The sequence below is a fragment of the Asterias rubens genome, chromosome 15, assembly GCF_902459465.1.
Source record: "Asterias rubens chromosome 15, eAstRub1.3, whole genome shotgun sequence".
Taxonomy (NCBI): domain Eukaryota; kingdom Metazoa; phylum Echinodermata; class Asteroidea; order Forcipulatida; family Asteriidae; genus Asterias; species Asterias rubens.
In genome coordinates, this window is record NC_047076.1 from 5,324,870 (window position 1) to 5,343,325 (window position 18,456).

General features: G+C 38.7%; 1 protein-coding gene across 1 annotated transcript in view; it reads right to left on the bottom strand.

The window, feature by feature from the left end:
* Positions 1-18,456, bottom strand: part of LOC117300403 (polypeptide N-acetylgalactosaminyltransferase 13-like) — a 38,065-nt gene that overhangs the window by 18,875 nt on the left and 734 nt on the right. The gene's annotated exons all lie outside the window — the stretch shown is intronic.

Here is an 18,456-nt window from a genome sequence, read left to right on the forward strand (position 1 = left end):
GCATTCAAATCCCAAGGTCCAAGGTTCAAATCCCGCTCCAGTGTTTAGCTCAACCTAAAACTAAAAAGAATTCAGTCTGCTTCCCGTGTGGTTTATTAATTTAAAAATGATAAAATAAAAAATGGAAAATTTAGGTTTTTGTCAATTTCCCTAAGCGGTTTATTACTTTGAAAATGATAATACAAAAAGGACAGTTTAGGTTTTTGTTGACAATTCAATTCAATTCAATTAAATTAATTTTTTTAATCATCCTCTAAAGGCAATTACATCAGTTGCCAGCTCCATATAAAAATATTAACAGTTATGGCTAGAAATGGACAATGTACAATTTACATTTACTTCCTTTCGTATAGAGGCAAGGAATTAGATCAATTTGAGATGTTGTGACGCTCATCTTTCATACATGTTTAGTTTCAAGTTATTTTATAGGATATGAGATGCTCCTTTCCTAGCATTACCTTCGGGCCTACAAACATGTAATTGGCAGAATTGATTTTGAAATTTTGTTTTGCAGAAATAAAAGGATGCGTCCTTTTCTCTTCCTGTATGTTTAACTCCAATTTCCCAACAAATTTCCGCTAACCAAATGCTGCAAAATAAATAAAGCAGTTTTAGGGAAACATTAGGTGTCATGGGCCAAGTGTTTTCGAGCATCAAATTAAAGTTCTGGTGATTTAAACGATGAGCTGTGGGCTCGAAGACCAGGCATGACACTTGTGTCCTTGTGTTTTTTTTATCAATTTATTCTCTTGCAAATTTGATGACCAACTGACCAAATTTTCACAGGTTTGTTATTTTATGCATACATGTACATGTATGTTAGGATACACCATGTGAGAAATTTGTGAAGAGAGGATGATGATAGGCTTTGGTAAGATACCACTTAGCAAGCCCGACATTTTAGGGTCAAGGAGACTAAGTCTCTTCTTTCAATTTAACCACAAACTCCCCAAAGGGAAACATTTTATTTTGAGAAGAATGTTTAAAGGGAAGACAAGTTTTGACAAAACTACTGCAGGCCCGGATACTTCACAGAGGCAACGGAGGAGTTTGCCTCCATACCCCCTGGTCATTGCCTTGGTGCCCTTGAAATGCCCCAGTAGAAATTTACAATTTCCTCATAGGGTGCCCTTTACCAAAAAAGAAAATGCTTGGTGCCTCAAAAGCCTGTCGTGTTTATAACTGGCAATAAAAACGGTTGATTAGAAGCCTACGGCAGCTTTCGATAGTACACAGCATTTTTCACGATTCCCTCCAAAGTAATGTGGTTTATGTAAAAAGATTTAAGTTCTTATGTCCCAAAATAGAACAGGAAAGTGGGGCTTCTTTAAAACTGCTCCAGGCCCAGAAACCACCTGGGATTTGAAATCTCAATTTGGCACAAGTTACAAAGGGGAAGGTTGTGGTGAAATGTTTCCTTGACTGCATTTTGGTTTCTGAACCCTGAAGGGGTTTCTTGTTTTTTTTTTCACTTTGAATAAAACATTTTCCTCTGACAGTAATTGGTAGAGCTTCCCTAGGAGGCTCAATTTGAACTGCAAGCAGCTGGGCCCAATTTCATAGAGCATGCTTAAGCAGGAAATATTGCTAAACAATGTTATGCTTAGCATAAATGAGCATGATACCAGTCACAAATTGTACATGTGACATGGTATTTTGGCTGGTAACCACGTTCTGGTAAGCATAAATATAACGTGCTTAGCTACTTTTTGCGCTTAAGCAGCGCTATGAAATTGGGACTTTGCAACAATGTAAGACATTGTAGACCTGCTAAGTACTTGCTCATCATGCTGAGCAACTTGGTTTCCAAGTTAAACAAGAGTACTCAGGTGCAAATCCTGCTCCAGTTAATTTTTCTTTGTTGAATCCCCAAATTTCTTTAAAAAGAAAAGACAAACATACGTAAATGAAAACTGTTTTGCAGGACATCTGAAACTAAACAAGCTAAGGAAATGATGAGTGACACCGCCTAAAAAAGGTTCCTAACCCTAGTAAAAATGAATAGGCTCTACAAACATATATAACAAAAAATATAACAAAATGGGATAATCAAAAAGCCAAGACCCCCACGCACTGGATGTGGTTTATCCATTTATAATGTTAATATCCTTGGACATGAAGTTGCAGAAATGTCCTTCCTGGTTCCATAAACCTTTCGGCATATTGAAGGGAAGGTACCACATTTGGCTTTATTGAAGGGTACTATTATATAGGATTTGAGGCATTGCATGGTGAGGTATCAATGTATATTTGGTTTGCGGTAACACCATGTGTGTATCTACTTGCCAGGTAGAGTTGTTCTTAGGGAACTGTCTTGCTTTATTCTACTGCCGTGAGATATACATTGGTACTATTATAAGTTATCACACAAGCGCGAGTACGGAAAAATATAGCGCCTCTGCGTCCCATATCCAACGAGGCCGAAGGCCGAGTCAGATATGGGACGCAGAAGCGCTCTATTTTCCGTATTTCCTTGAGCGCGTGTGTGATAACGTATTTATCTTCAAGCAAACTTGGCGCGTGACCATAGAACAAACAAGACGCAGGTAGTGATTTTAGCCGTGCAATATAGGTTTTTATCACCACTCCATTCTGCGAATCTGGTTGGAGGATTAGCGCGTACTTGAAGATAAATGTGCATGTCATGTGTCCAGTCCTATCAGACAGATACAGGAGAATGAAGATGAGCAGAGTATATTGTTAAAAACGTTGGGACCACACCGGCTCTTCTCAGAGCCAACACTCCCACAAAAGAGATTTACACATGGTTGTACCCGCAAGTTTACATATAGTACCTTGAAATGTCAAAAATGAAAAAGATCAGAACATGACATCGACAGCATACATATTAGATTAGGCATGTGTTATTGTCGGCATTCTACAACTCAATTTCCTTACAAGCAGACTAATTGAATTTGTCTGCATTCAAAACAATATCAATGGAAATCCGATAATGGTTGACTGTAATCTTGTTCTGACAGATTCACTTCCGAATGATAAACCAAACTGGTTGACATTGGCCCTAACTGAACTTACTGGGGCATCCCGGTCAGAAGGAGACAACAATACTTTAAAGGCAGTGGACACTATTGGTAACTACTCACAAATAGTTATTAGCTTTAAAACCTTACTTGGTAACGAGTAATGGGGAGAGGTTGATAGTATAAAACATTGTGAGAAACGGCTCCCTCTGAAGTGACGTAGTTTTCGAGAAAGAAGTAATTTTCCACGGATTTGATTTTGAGACCTCAGATTTAGAATTTGAGGTCTCGAAATCAAGCATCTGAAAGCGCACAACGTCGTGTGACAAGGGTGTTTTTTTCTTTCATTATTATCTCGCAACTTCGACGACCAATTGAGCTCAGATTTTCACAGGTTTGTTATTTTATGCATACTTTGTATGTTGAGATACACCAAGTAAGAAGACTGGTCTTTGACAATTACCAATGGTGTCCAGTGTCTTTAAATACACTGAACACTATTGGTAACTACTCAAGGTAGTTGTAAACATAAAAACTTACTTGGTAACAAGCAATGGAGAGCTGTTGATAGTAAAAAACATTGTGAGAGATGGCTCTCTCTGAAGTAACGTAGTTTTTGAGAAAGGGGTAATTTCTCACTAAAATATTAAAAGACTTCAGCGGGAGTCTTTTTATTCCTACCTGAAAGCACACAAATTTGTACAACAAGGGTGTTTTTTCTTTCATCATTTTCTTAAACTTCAATGACCAATTGAGCCCAGATTTTCACAGGCTTGTTGTTATTTTATCTCTTACGTTGAGATACACCGGGTGAGAATACTGGTCTTTGACAATTACCAAAGGTGTCCAATGCCTTTAAGTTTTGGTTCAATCACCTTTTGAACAATCGTTCAGCAAGTGGAGACAGTGTGTTAATAACCTTCAAATAGAGTGTAATATTGCTGTATGGGTGTCCCTGTTCCCTTCAGGTTCAACTTCCCCATTGTTAGAATGTCAGGGTTATGTACCAGTTTATGTTGAAGTCTTCTTTCAGAGGTGTTTTCTCTGATAACAATGTTCTGTTGCTCCTGAGGAACCCAAATGTGTAAAGTTGTCGTGCATTGATCGTAGAAAAAACAACAACTTTGTACTATTGCATGTTTGTGTTTGAGGCAAACCTATTTTCATTTCCTGCATTAATCTATTGACTTGATCTTAGCCTCAGTGTATCTAAACAACAGGTTTAGAAGCCACCTTCCCCATAAGTGTACAAAATGTGGGGGGGGGGGGTGGGATGGGGCATGCCCTTTTTCTGGAGTATAATTTTATGAAGGGTTATGAGTTTACTTAGTTTTGATACAGTATTAAAACAATTTAAGGGTTATAATTTTGATGTGTTTTAGCAAGCCTCTCAGAACTTTCCAGAGCTCTGTACAAAAAATCACAGGCAATTTACTCAGGTTGGATTCAAAAACTTTGCATCAAAAATAAACAATATTAATTTGGGGTTTTACCCATAACACACAATGTGTGTGAGCAATGTATACTCAGTACTTTCACAAGCTCCGTGAAAAAAATCACAGACATACAATGTATGTACATGTATGTAGTACTCAGGTGGGATTCGATTCTCTGACCTTTGCAGTTCTAGAGCAGCGTCTACCGACTAGACCACCGAGATTGCCCGGTAGCTAGAGGCAGTTCAGTTAGAGTTTCAAGTTAAATGCAAAAGTCCTCGCACTGAAGGCAAACAAATTGACCCTTGTTCATTCCGATGTACTGTACATGTATAACTGGCCTTGTCAGGAGTTTGAGTTTCCTATTGACCCATAAACATTAATTGCAGCTTAGCAGGGTTTCCAGGGGCCTTGTCCTGGCTTATATTACCCAGGTCGAAATTCCAGTCGAACCTAGTTAAACTGTGTTTAACTGGAACTAGTTGAAAACCAGTTGATAAACTAGTTAAACACAGTTAAAACCAGCTGGTTTAATATGGAAAATGGACAGAGACCAACTGGTTTATAAGTTCAACCTAGTTGAACACAGTTAAACCTAGTCCAAACCAGTTGGTTAATATGGAAAATGGACGAGTTTGATCGCTATCCAGTTGAACCAGTTGACCCCAGTTAACTAGGTTCAACTGGAATTTTGACCTGGGTTGTCCTGGCTTATTACTACAGTTGGATCATCTAAGGTTTACTCAGCAGCAGGCACATGCTACCAATGTCACATTTCCTGATGTATAACATTACCAACCAAACTATCATGGATTGAGTTTACGTTTGAGCACTACTAATGGAGTTAGACACCTTGGACTTAGACCTTTGAACAAGCGCTAACTGTTGAATGAGGTGCATGCTGGTCTTAGGCTACGGGTAGTAATCAAACTTGATCTCTAGCTAGACCAGCATGCACCTCATTCTATGCCTAACGTGCACATGTATTTGCGATAAGGCATATAAAAAAAATGTTATGTTGGCGTAACAGGCCCCCAAAAATAGGGTAGGTAGGTAGGGTTTTAAAAAAAAAAAATTCTCCTCCCAGCAACGAAAATGACCCAATTCTTCTTTTTACCTTCAGCTGTTGACTTAAATTTATCCGCTTTTAACGATCAAGAATGGCCGCAGATCCACATTTTCCCTTGATTGAAACACTGTACCCTTCGGAACCAGGCTCCCCGTGATGTGTAAACAACGGTGCCGTACGCGAACATGGGGCTGTCGCCGGGACACAATTTTTAGAATTGTTTTAATTATTTTTTTATTAAGTAAAATGCTGGAACAATAGTTAAAACAATTTATATTCTAACAAACTATTTTTTTAACGAAAAATAAATAGCAAAACATTTTGTAATATTGTATGTAGTAGTCTGCACCGTGCAACAGTCTAGGACGAGGCTACCATATTTTTCATGTATAGAGAGTCCTTATCCCACACCAACCTCGTTCCTGGGGTTTGAGAGAGGTACATGTACGCATAGCTCTAGCGGGCGATAAGGCGCGCTGCCCATGGTAGCGAGGCTGCCCTCACACTGACTGAACCAGACTTCCAAGAAAGCAGCCCGTGTATTCACCATTGTAAAACGCAGCCCAGTACAGTGGGAGTCGGGGACAAGAATACATGTACCGACCAAGCCATGTACCAATGGTGCATCTAACAAATTCCTCCGTATGATGTATACATTGTTAGATTCTATGAGCAACCATAGAGAAAGTTATGGTGCAACATTGTGCAAGTCACGCAAGTTCCATGAGCGGGAGCGTCAGTCAACAGTGAGAAACAGTCAGAAGTGGTTTTAATGTATTTTTAACTAATTAAAAAAGATTTTAACCATTAAATTTCTTCCCTTGAAAAAACAAAAATGGGCAACTAGTGGAATTTACTACAAGACTAGTCGCGCCTCAAATGCACGTATGTCCTTTGACGATATGTAGTCTCTTATAGTTTAAGGTTTAGGGTTGATTGTTTCCACAGTAACAAATGTAATACAGGCAAAAATATTCAACAATATATACCAATCCAAATAATACAGTTTAGCCAGGTGAAAATAAATACACTTATATAACACTGCAGCAAGGGAGCTCACTAAGAAGCAAAGCTTATAAGCACGACCTCCTTGCTCCATAACATGGCAGTTCTTCGGTTCAAGGTATAAGGCAGCATTCCCCCTTATACTAAATTTCCCCTGACCTATCAAAAGGAAGCAGGATTGGAATGATGGATCAGGGTTGTCCCAACCAGGTCACATTCACCCCAGGGGGGGGGGGGGTTGCTTGGCAGATATAATCAGGTGCACATCACCAGGCCACTAATCGGTTGTTTTTAGAAGCTCTGCCTTCAGTCTTAGTATCCTGGTTGTGCTGATGCCGTTTTAATTAAGGAGTTCAGCGCAGACGATTGCGTATTTGAGGCGCGACACTCTGTGCAAGCGCACGTACTTCATGTTGTGTTTAATGCAGCAGCATGCCCATGATGAGCTGTTAAAGACTAATCTACAAGAAAAAGATTTAGCTAGAAGAGTCTTTCTCAAAGTGACAACACACATAAACAGCTAAGCCTTTAACGGCCCTTTCTAGAAGTGGGCATTTTTAATTTTGTCATACAATTTTACATATATTTTTTTTAAAAATCAACAATGATTTTTAGTCACGTCTAGGCGTATGGTGCTGATGCTGCTACAGAAACTAATAAAAAAAAAAAAATATATTAAATATATAGCGACTTATAAAATGTTATCTTAAAGCCATTGGACACTTTCGGTACAGAAAAAAAAAAAAAAAAAGTTCACAGATGTACAAATAACTTACAGGGTTTACACAAGGTACTGGTGAAAGACTTCTCTTGAAATATTATTCCATGAAATGCCTTACTTTTGAGAAAAAAAATTAAAACAATATCAATTCTCGATATCGAGAATTTACGGATTTATTTTAAACACATGTCATGACACGGCGAAACGTGCGGAAACAAGGGTGGGTTTTCCCGTTATTTTCTCCCGACTCGGATGACAGATTCAGCCTAAATTTTCACAGGTTTGTTATTTTATATATAAGTTGTGATACACGAAGTGTGGGCCTTGGACAATACTGTTTACCGAAAGTGTCCCATGGCTTTAAGGCGCTTTACAATGATCATTAAAGATCATTTTATCTTCATAACAAAAAAAAAGGAATAACAATCAGAGCTCAGAAACTGATTTTATAAACCATCACTGTCACTTTAAACAACATTTTATCACCCTGCAATCCTCCACGTCAAACCATAAACTGCACTACAACCCAACTTGATCACAAAATGAAAGAATCATTATCAAAGAGCTCAGAAACTGATTTCATAAACCATTACCGCCACTTTAAAATAATCCAACATTTTATCACCCTAAACACATAAGCCATAAACTGCACTAAAACCCCAGACAGACGGTGGGTGAATCGACCAGCAGACTTTACAACCCTCTGCCAATAATACAGCCCAACAAAAAAAAAAACTCACAGTTTCCTAAATCTTGATTAAAAATACTTCCCAACCTGAAATTGAATCAGTTCTTTGCCTGGATATTGAATCCAGGAATAGTGACACAGGACGAACTTTCACAGTCAGGGGGTCGTCAAAATGTCAGATGCAATTACGTAAATAAGCCAGTGGCCATGTATTTGTTGTTCCCCAGTGAATGTCTAAATTCCAATGGCAGGGATTGGTTCCCTTTTTTTTATGACAGAATAGGATTTATAGAATGAGCGTCTGGTATTGTATAATCATGGGGAAGGAAAATCCTCAATGTGTAATCATGTAGGAAGTGGTATAATGTACTGTATGTTAGTGGTTTATCTAATATTTATTTTTACTTATTGTCGTCTTCTGATATAATGTTCCTATGTACCCCTTGGTGGTGCAATTTTTGTGTATTTTTATCCCTGCAATTTTTATCAATATTTTTATCTTGTAATGCCACATTATTCAGCTTCGTGCTGCCAGTTGGTTTTTTTAATAAAAAATGAAAATGAAATGAATGAATGTGTTCTTAGTAGGGGACCGTTCAGAATAATCAATGTTCTAAAAATTTTGATCTTCTTTTTTGAAACGGTTTTGCCCCAGCCATCCACCCCAAATTTTGATATTGTACATGTGTAGCTACGGTGGGCGGTGCTGGGCAGGCCTGTGCTATGTGGGCCTTCCCGGAACTCACAATTATTGCCTAGCTACATGTACAAATTGCTACAACCCTGCTTGCTGCCCGAGTTTCAAATTCACAGCGCTGCTAATCGTGAGCACAAGAACATCAGACTTTACATACTGTTCATAGTAATGGCGTATTTTGACTGCCGCAAAAATAACCATTTGTGGTTTGGGTTCTGCAATTATGTTATTTTTCTGAATTTTGACAGAATTTCAGACGGAGACATTTCTCTGTATAGTTGGTACTTGAAGTTTGTTCCTAACTACATGTAAAATTTAATTGATTTAAATTATATTGGGAATAGTAAAAGAGTATTAATTTTGGATTTTACCCTTACAGCGATGTGTGCAAGCACTGTTTGATCTCCTGAGCTCAGATGATAAAAAATCACAGTCACACTGTTCCTGTACTTTCCATTTAAATTTGTTATTTCCTTTACTGTGTACAAAAGCGAAAAAACCAGACCCATATTTTTGGTGACAATGCAGGCCTACCGACTTTCTATACAAGTTCAATTTAGTATTTTCAATAGTCCACAAAAAACTCATACATTTGTGTTCCATTTGCTGTAAATTCCAATCCATTGAACTTTCCAAAAGCGAAAAAGCCAACCCCATATTTTTTTTTTTACAATGCAGACCCATTCTGATTTTCTGTAAAAGTTTGATTTATTATTTTCAATAGAGCACAAAAAAAACTTGAATTTGAGTTTCAGTGCCTTAAAGTCACTGGACAGTCTCAAAATAACTGTTAATTGAATAAATAAAGACTTACTTGGTAACGAGCAATGGAGAGCTATTGATAATTAACATTGTAATTAACTATTGATAATAACATTGTAAATAACAGCTCCCTCTGAAGTAACATAGTTTTCGAAAAAGGAGGTAATTTTTCACTCAAATAATAAGACTTCAGCTAAAGCTACTTATTAGGCCGGTGAAAAGCAAACAAATTTGTGGAACAAGTGTGTTTTTTCGTCTATTATTCTCTTACAACTTCGATGACCGATTGAGTCAAATTTTCACAGATTTATTTTTTATGCATTTGGGATACACCAAGTGAGAATACTTGGTCTTTGACAAATTTACCAAAGGTGTCCAATGCCTTTAACTTGGAGGTCAATATTGGCTTTAGAAATATTAATGGGCTCATCAGCCAGTCAATAGTCAATAATAAGTACAAGGCTCAATGGTCTGGTTCTAAAAATCCCATTGTTGAATTGTAATAAAATCTCTGATGATAACACAGGGGGGGGGGCCCACAAAGAACAATTTTAAAGGCTATGAAAGTGTACACTCTTCACAGCATGATAGGCTGTTGAAAATATACCCTGAATGAGCGCAAAGCGGGAAGCTAGGACTCGGAGTGCGAGAGCTTGCAATTGTACGAAGCCTGCTTACACACATTTTATCTGGGTTTTGAAAGCTCACATGTACTTTGCATTATGCAATCTGGGGGTTCCATATGGATCTTCACTTTCTTATGAATTTTATCGCAGTTACATTATCTTATCAAAAATATGTATATGGTTTTTAGAGGAGGGGGAGGTGGAGAGTGGGGAGGTGGAGAGGGGGGAGGTGGAGAGGGGGGGGAACAAAAAAATGATTTCAGGTTAAAAACGGAGAAATCCCCCCCCCACCTTCAAATATGAAAAAAATAAATAAGTAAATCAATAAAATAAAACAATAAATAAATAAACAGCCTAACTGTACTTTTCACGATAACTAGGATGACTTCAACTTTTATAGTACAAGGCGTCCATTTTGATTGACTTCGGTGGCAGCAACCAGTGAAGTGCCCAGGAGCTGGTTATTGTCTGACCATTATCAGGAACTGATGTCTCACTAAAGAGTAGCTAATTGTACAATGATAAGCAACCTGATATTACATGTGTACACAACTGTGTTGCCATTGCCAATGTGTAGAAATGGAGTTAACATTTACACAAGGGCGGCCCACTCAACTGATAATCAACAAAAAGGATTTCTGGCTATACAAAAAACAACATTGGGCATGTATGTTTGAATTAGGCTGATCTGATACTGTACTCAAATCTCAGTGCTGACAGTGCCGACTGTGACCACTACAGAAGGATCGAGGGGGGGCCTACAAATTACCAAAAGCCAACAAAAATACAATAATTATATTACATGTACAATGGTGCCTAGATACACACTAGCTCTTGCTTGAACTGCTGGTTGCTGACTTCTACTCCCCATACCGTAGTCAAGAGAGCAGTAGTCTTTGCGAGGCCAGCAGTCTCGCGAGAATACATTTAACGACTTGTTCACAAGTCTATGGTGCCTCGGCCTACAGAATAAATCTGAATCTGGTTAAATATTCTCGATGCTCTTATTAGAGCTAAACGAGAAGAGAAGATGATGAAGTAATTTCAGTTTTAGATTTGGGGGGAGACCCCAGTGAATTTTTCCAAGGAAAACCCACGCAGTCTGGAGGGGGACTAAAAACCCAATCCACGTACATGTAGTTCCTCCTGGGCAGGGCGGTGGGATTTGAACTGGGCCCAATTTCATGGCTCTGCTTACCACGAATTCTGTGCTTACGATTGCGATTCCCCGCTTACGTGCAAGCGCTGAATTTCTGCCTTGTAAGCGTAGAATGCCTAGTAAGATGGAGTATGCACGCGCAGAAGCCCAAATTCGTCGTAAGCACAAAATTCCCTGCTTCCGTAAGCGCCGATTCTGTGCTTACGGTAAGCAGAGCCATGAAATTGGGCCCAGGTGTCCTAGAGGTGGAAGGTGAGGCAAGACACCACTTGCAACCTGAAACCCTCGACTTTGGAGGCTCCAGTTCCGATCGCAAGAGAATATTGAAAATTAAGGGTTCAATTGGTCATCGAAGTTGTAAGAGAATACAATGTAAGAAAAACACCCTTTTTGCATAGAATTGAGTGCTTTCAGATGCCTAACACTAACATAGTTTGTGCTATACATGCACTGTACAATCCACATTGTACAGTATGTGCATACATAAATGCTTAGTCAACATGCACAAACAAATTGGTGGAAGGAGCAAATGGTGGGAGGGGGGGGGGGAGTGGATCTGCCCACCTCAACTGTTGGTGGTTGAGGCATTTCAACGTAAGATTTCATTACAAAAGAGGAATGCAGTAGGCCTACATTGATTCAGTGACTCATCACTCGCAGACACAACATGAAAGTAGCACCACCTTAAACCACTGTTAAATTGACCCAACGGATTAGCTTCTTCACTAAGCCCACTGGGCTATTTGCGTAACCTGCCTTTTAGTGTAAGTGAGGGCAAGGTGTATCAGTTGCCCAATAGACAAATTGCTTTCCTATTTCTAGATCATGTAATAACTGTCAAGTGTTATTCGAACCACTGTGCATTGTGCAAGCGTCCATTGGCTGCATAGCAGAACAAGTAGGCACTACAAAATTATGCTTACCAAATTAAGGTTGCCAGCCAAATAACTATGCCACATCATAGAGCTGCTAAGTATACCACAACAGCTGAAGCTACAACACTGCTGATGTTACTACAACAGCTGAGGCTATACTGCTCATTTTAACTTAGCATACATTATATATTCAACTCTATGATCAGTAGTTTAGCCTAAGACTGCATATACTTTTCTAATATAGGCCTTAAATACAAAGTTCTTATTATTTTACATCCAAGATTGTCCTTAATTCTTCTATAATGTATCCATCAAGAGCTACATGTTGAAATATCAGACCCATTTATTTATTTTAGTACAGTGGATAAGCTCCAATATTATGAAGATTGTGCACTTTTTGAGAAAAGCATGAAACTTCTAGCATAGTTAGTTTATACCATAAGGATCACTTTTAGATGTGGAGGGAAATCAGATTTGACCTCTGATGACCTTGAGAGGTCAAATTCAAAATGGTCACAAATCTGCCTATTCGCATGTAAAAACACGCTTTTACTATTGAACCAAATAGTCTAGAAAAACGCTTAAGGTGTCATTTCCAACTAAATTGGGGATGCCAATTCGTTTGGCAATACTCGCAAGATCACACAAACTTAAGGTTTTGCATTAAGGTCATTTATTTAGCACTAACAGCACTATAACAGTTTAAGGTGTAGTGTTGTTCAATCTGCAGCCAACAAGGTGCTGTGGCGAAATTTGCGGCCAACCACACAAGAAAACAATTGATTTAACTCCCATCTTCCTGTATAGGCTGACCGACATGTTTTGAGGAGACTTTTTCTCATCCGGTCATAGCAAACTCAGTCATAGGCCTACGGCTATTGTTAAATAGGACAGTCAGGGCTTGAATATGGCAGGACAATCCACAAGAACAGGACCTGTAGCTGAACAATTCTACTGGACCTACATTTATTTGACAAGACCAGATTTAAAGGCAGTGGACACTATTGGTAATTACTCAAAATAATTATTAGCATAAAACCTTTTTGGGTGATGAGTAATGGGGAGAGGTTGATAGTATAAAACAATGTGAGAAACGGCTCCCTCTGAAGTGACGTAGTTTTCGAGAAAGAAGTAATTTTCCACTAACTTGATTTCGAGACCTCAAGTTTAGAATTCAAGGTCTTGAAATCAAGCGTCTGAAAGCACACAATTTCGTGTGACAAGGGTGTTTTTTTCTTTCATTAATATCTCGCAACTTCGACGACCGATTGAGCTCAAATTTTCACAGGTTTGTTATTTTATGCATTTATGTTTAGATACACCAACCGTGAAGACTAGTCTTTGACAATTACCAATAGTGTCCACTGCCTTTAAAGCCATTATACACTTTTGGTACAGAAAAAAAAAAATAAAAATTCACAGATTTACAAATAATTTACAGGGCTTACAGAAGGTAATGGTGAAAGACTTCTCTTGAAATATTATTCCATGAAATGCTTTACTTTTTGAGAAAACATTAAATCAATTATCAATTCTCGATATCGAGAATAACGGATTTATTTTAAACAGTAGGCCTATGTCATGACATAGCGAAACGTGCGGAAACAACGGTGGGTTTTCCCGTTATTTTCTCCAGATTCCGATGACCAATTGAGCCTAAATTTTCACAGGTTTGTTATTTTTTAGATGTTGAACAAACACCAAGACAAGATGCATCCCAATTGTCATGCTACTTCAATACTCAACATAGTTTGAAGATTTTCAGAATATATATTGTCAATATTTTCAAGTATATTTCACAATTAGGTATCATAGTGAGCTGAAAAGTCAAGCCCTGACATTTATTAGGTTCAAGACCTCGCAAAGGCCTGTCTAGTGTCTATAAAAGGAAATGAAACTAAAAAAAGAATTGACAAACATTCCAGCAATGTGACTGCTACACATGATGGATTGAATGCCCTCCCTGTTACACCAAGTTTGTAAATTCCATTCAACTGTTTCCCTGAATACTTTTTTCAACAAACTTATCATGGCACTGGACACGTTTGTCAAAGACCAGCCGTCCATTTCAACAAACTCTTCCAAAACATAGGATTAATCTTAGGACTTACATTTGCGTAGGACGATCGACTTAGGGTGTCAGGCTGCACTGAACCCATCTTACGTTAGTACGAGTTACTCGTCCTAACTCGAGATAGGATTGATCCTAGGGTTTCGTATCGCCTGCTGTATTCTCACTTGATGTATCCCAACAATAGCATAAAATAACAAACTTGTGAAAACTTGGGCTCAATTGGTCATCGAATTTGTAAGAGAGTAATGAAAGAAAAAACTAAAAATGACCCTGGTTGCATTTCTTTGATGCCTAATGAAAGGCTTCAGCTGAAGTCTTTTTTTATTTCAGTGAGAATTTTCCTCTTTCTCAAAAACTACGTTAGTAAGAAATAAACTCTTTCTCAAAAACTACTTCACTTCAGAGGGAGCCGTTTCTCACAATGTTTTATACTATCAACAGCTCTCCATTGCTTGTTACCAGGTAGGTTTTTATGCTAACCATTATTTTGAGACCAATAGTGTCCACAGCAGTTGTGGGATCTTGCTGTTGTTTAATAAATATTGGTTCAGATTTAAATATTATCATCACCTTGTTCAGAAGGTCCTACATAAGCATGGGGGGGGGGCATGCCTGTGCTTCATTTTTGAAAGGGCAAGGGCACCTTGGTAAATGGCAAATTTCTACTGAGAGCATTTCAAGGGCACTAAGGCAATGACCGGGGGGGGGGGGGGGGCGTTACAGGGGGACGCTGTGTGTGGTTTTTGGTATTTATAAGTAACTAAATACAAAGGTTCCCTTCAGTGGGTAGACCCCTATCTCTTGAACCAAGCCCGGCTTAAAATAAAACATGTACAAAAGGAGCTCCTTCAAATGGGATTTAAATTATAAATAGCTCTTTGATGAACAGAAAACTTTGCAAGAGTATAATGAGCCACATCATGTAAATGGTTCTATCAACCGTGATTTCCAGCTTTGGAAAATCCCTAAGGATTATCCAAAGCTGCAGTAGATAGTAATCCCCCCATGATTGAAGCCCCCATGTTTACATGTGGTCCTGCACAGCTACATTACAGGGCTCACATTATACCTGTGCAATGTTTTGCTGTTTGTGGCATGCCTAGCTGTTATTGTTAAAGGCGCTGGACACTATTGGTAATTACTCAAAATAATTGTTAGCATTAAAACTTACTTGTTATAATGAGCAATAGAGAGCTGTTGATAGTATAAAACATTGTGAGAAACGACTCCCTCAACTGACTTACTTTTTCGAAAGAAGTAATTTTCCACTAAAATATTTTAATTTGATTTTGAGACCTCATAATTAGATTTTGAGGTCGCGAAATCTCATCAAGCATCTTAACTCACACAACCTCGTGTGACAAGGGTGTTTTTTCTTCCATTATTATTTCGCAGCTTCGACGAACAATTGAGTTCAAATTTTCACAGGTTTGTTATTTTGTGCAAATATTGAAATACACCAAGTGAGAAGACTGGATTCAGCAGAATGTGGGTTCGGGTTCGAGTCCTGATCGTGACACTTGTGTCCTGCAAGACACTTAACCATGATTGCTTCGTAAAAGTTGGGGAGGTAGTGCTTTCTGCTCTACCAGCCAGGCTTCTGATGGATGATACCCAAGCCTACATCCGTATGGACTGTAAAAGGGGTATTAAACCCTGTTTCAGCCCAGTATGAGTAGGTGGCCATAGCACTGGAAAAATAAAGTTGGGCAAATGGGCCGTTCATTTATTGAATAAAAAAACTACTTGAAGTACAAACGTTGGCTCCTCAGTGACAGTCTAACGGCTGATTCGTTTGTTTTTTTATGGCCCAGTATGAAGAATACCCGCGATATAATTCTTATAAAACTTCAGTATATTATTACAAAACTGTACACTCATACAGTTCAGATAAAGGTGGGATGGTCCCCCATTGTACATTTCGTGGAACTGAAGAACTGGATTGTGGGATGGGGAAGTAACAACTATGTTTCAATTACTTTCGTTTCACCCAAAATGTTCAAAGGCCACAAAGGGCAGATCTAGGTATTGGGCATTGTTAAACCAGATTTTTTTTAAAAGCAAGTCTATGGGACACTTTTGAAGGGGCACCAAGGCCAAGACCAGCAGGGCATCGCAGGCCATGGTCTCCGTGGACTCTGTGTAATAGACCGATCCAGTAGGTTCCGCCCACGACGCACGTGTGAGCAACAACATGTGTAGGCTCTCCAATGCCTTTCTGCACAACTCTGCCGCGCACGCCAAGATATGCGCCAGCATTTCGGACCTTATTTGTCGGACCTTCGTTGCGTTGTGATTGGTCAATATACAATGGGGCGGAGCTTAGTGGATCGGTCTATTCCAGGCCTGACCGGTTAACTCCCGACAGAAATGGCAAAACTTTAGACTTTTGAAGACTTTCCTTTGAACAAGACCACTTTCCATCCTGCCATCTGTGGATTTCCAACTCCAAGGGTCATTGATTATTTGCCTGCACCCATTATCCCTTCACCATTAAAAGGACCCCCAACAAAATAGAGGTGTCGAGTATTGACGGAACTTGGTCAAGTGTGTCTGTATCCCCTGTTAAGGGCACGTTAATACACTCTGATCAGGGCCTGGACAGGATAATGGTACAATAATATACGCTGTAAATTCAACATCAGCTTGATGTGGCTTGCATACCTTTGGGACAAGGGGGATACTGAAGTTTGTTTACAAATGCAGAGTTTTTTATACAGCGCTCCAAAGGATTCATTTTCATTGTATTTCAAACTAAGGCATAATTTGTATACCCATAAATTCAATATCAGAGTGTTGGGTCTAGCATACTTTTGGGACAAGGGGAAATTTAAGTTGTTTACAAAAATGTCCATACATGTTGAGTTTTTAATACAGCACTCTGGCAATAGGATTTGTGTTGAGTTCATTTTCATTGTATTACAAGCTGAAAGGCATAGCCTTCAATATCAGCGTGCTGTCCCTGTGACTAGCTATACCTTTGGGACAAGGTGGAAATTGGATTTGTTTACAAATTCAGAGTTTCTTTATACAGCGCTCCTTATGATTTGTGTTGAACTCATTTTCATTGTATTACAAACTAAGGCATAATATAGCCTAAATTCAAATATCCATGCAGAGTTTTTGTATACAGCAATCCATGTGGTTTGTGTTGTATTCATTTGCATTGAAGGCATAATATACGCGTAAAGTGACTTGCATACATTTTGTACCTTTGAGACAAGGGGGAAAATTGAATTTGTTTACAAACTGTTCATATGTAGAGTTTTTTTATACAGAGCTCAATAGAATTTCTGTTGAATTCCCTTTTCATTGTAGTACAAACTAAAACATTTGCAAGGCTTGCTCTTTATCCGGGGACTTAGCAAGTGGGGACCAGTCAGTATGTGGGTTTACTTGTCAAACCGCTTTTACAATGGCTCAAATCTATACAGGGCTACATATTCAGCATTTTCATTCATTTGTATTTTAAAGGGGCCTTGTGTTTGTGTTAGGTAGGAATTATTTCTATGCAGCCATTAGGTTTGCAATAGACCTGCAGTGCATGTTGTTAGCTGGTCAGCTCTTTATATAGGGGTCCAACAGCATTTATATGAAGGCTGTAGGGAGTATTTTTTATAGCCAAAACAAAATATGCTTGGGTGACAATTTTTACTGGCAGGCCTAGAATTTTATGTTAAAGAGGGCAAGGCAATTTTCATTTTGTAAAGGGCACTTTTATTTGAAAAATCTTAAAGTTAGGGTTTCTTTTGAAGGGGCACCAAGGCCAAGACCAGGGGAAACGGAGGCCATGGACGCTGTAAGGTTGTTTCGAACTAGCATTTGACCCTTATCTCTTGTCAAGGCGAATGCTCAAGTCCAGGGATGCAAAACTAGCAAGCTACTATTTACTATGCCCATGGAGGCTTCCTCCATGCTAGGCCCTACACACACACAAACACTCGCCAGTGCAGTAAAGCATTACATTACAGCTTACAACAAGTTTACTATTACTGGTACATAAATAAATGTATATTATACATTATGGATACAAACTGGTGGTCAATATTAATTATCAAGGAAATTATGGAAAAATCTTGCTGCCCCCCCCCCAACAATTGTTAATTTTTTTTTATATAATAACTAATTTTAGTTTGTATGATGAATATGATTATGTTTTTTTTTTTCACTGGCTCTCAGTTCACAGTGGAACTGACACTGGCAATAGAATTTGGAGTGCCCTCACGTTTTGGCCTGCATTGTGACTTAAAAGCAGTGTGTTTTATCGCGCCGTTAACAACAATCAGTCATGATTATCATGTTTATTTATGTTGATTTTACGCAATTCAACAACCCTACTAACTACTACTACAATAAACACGAC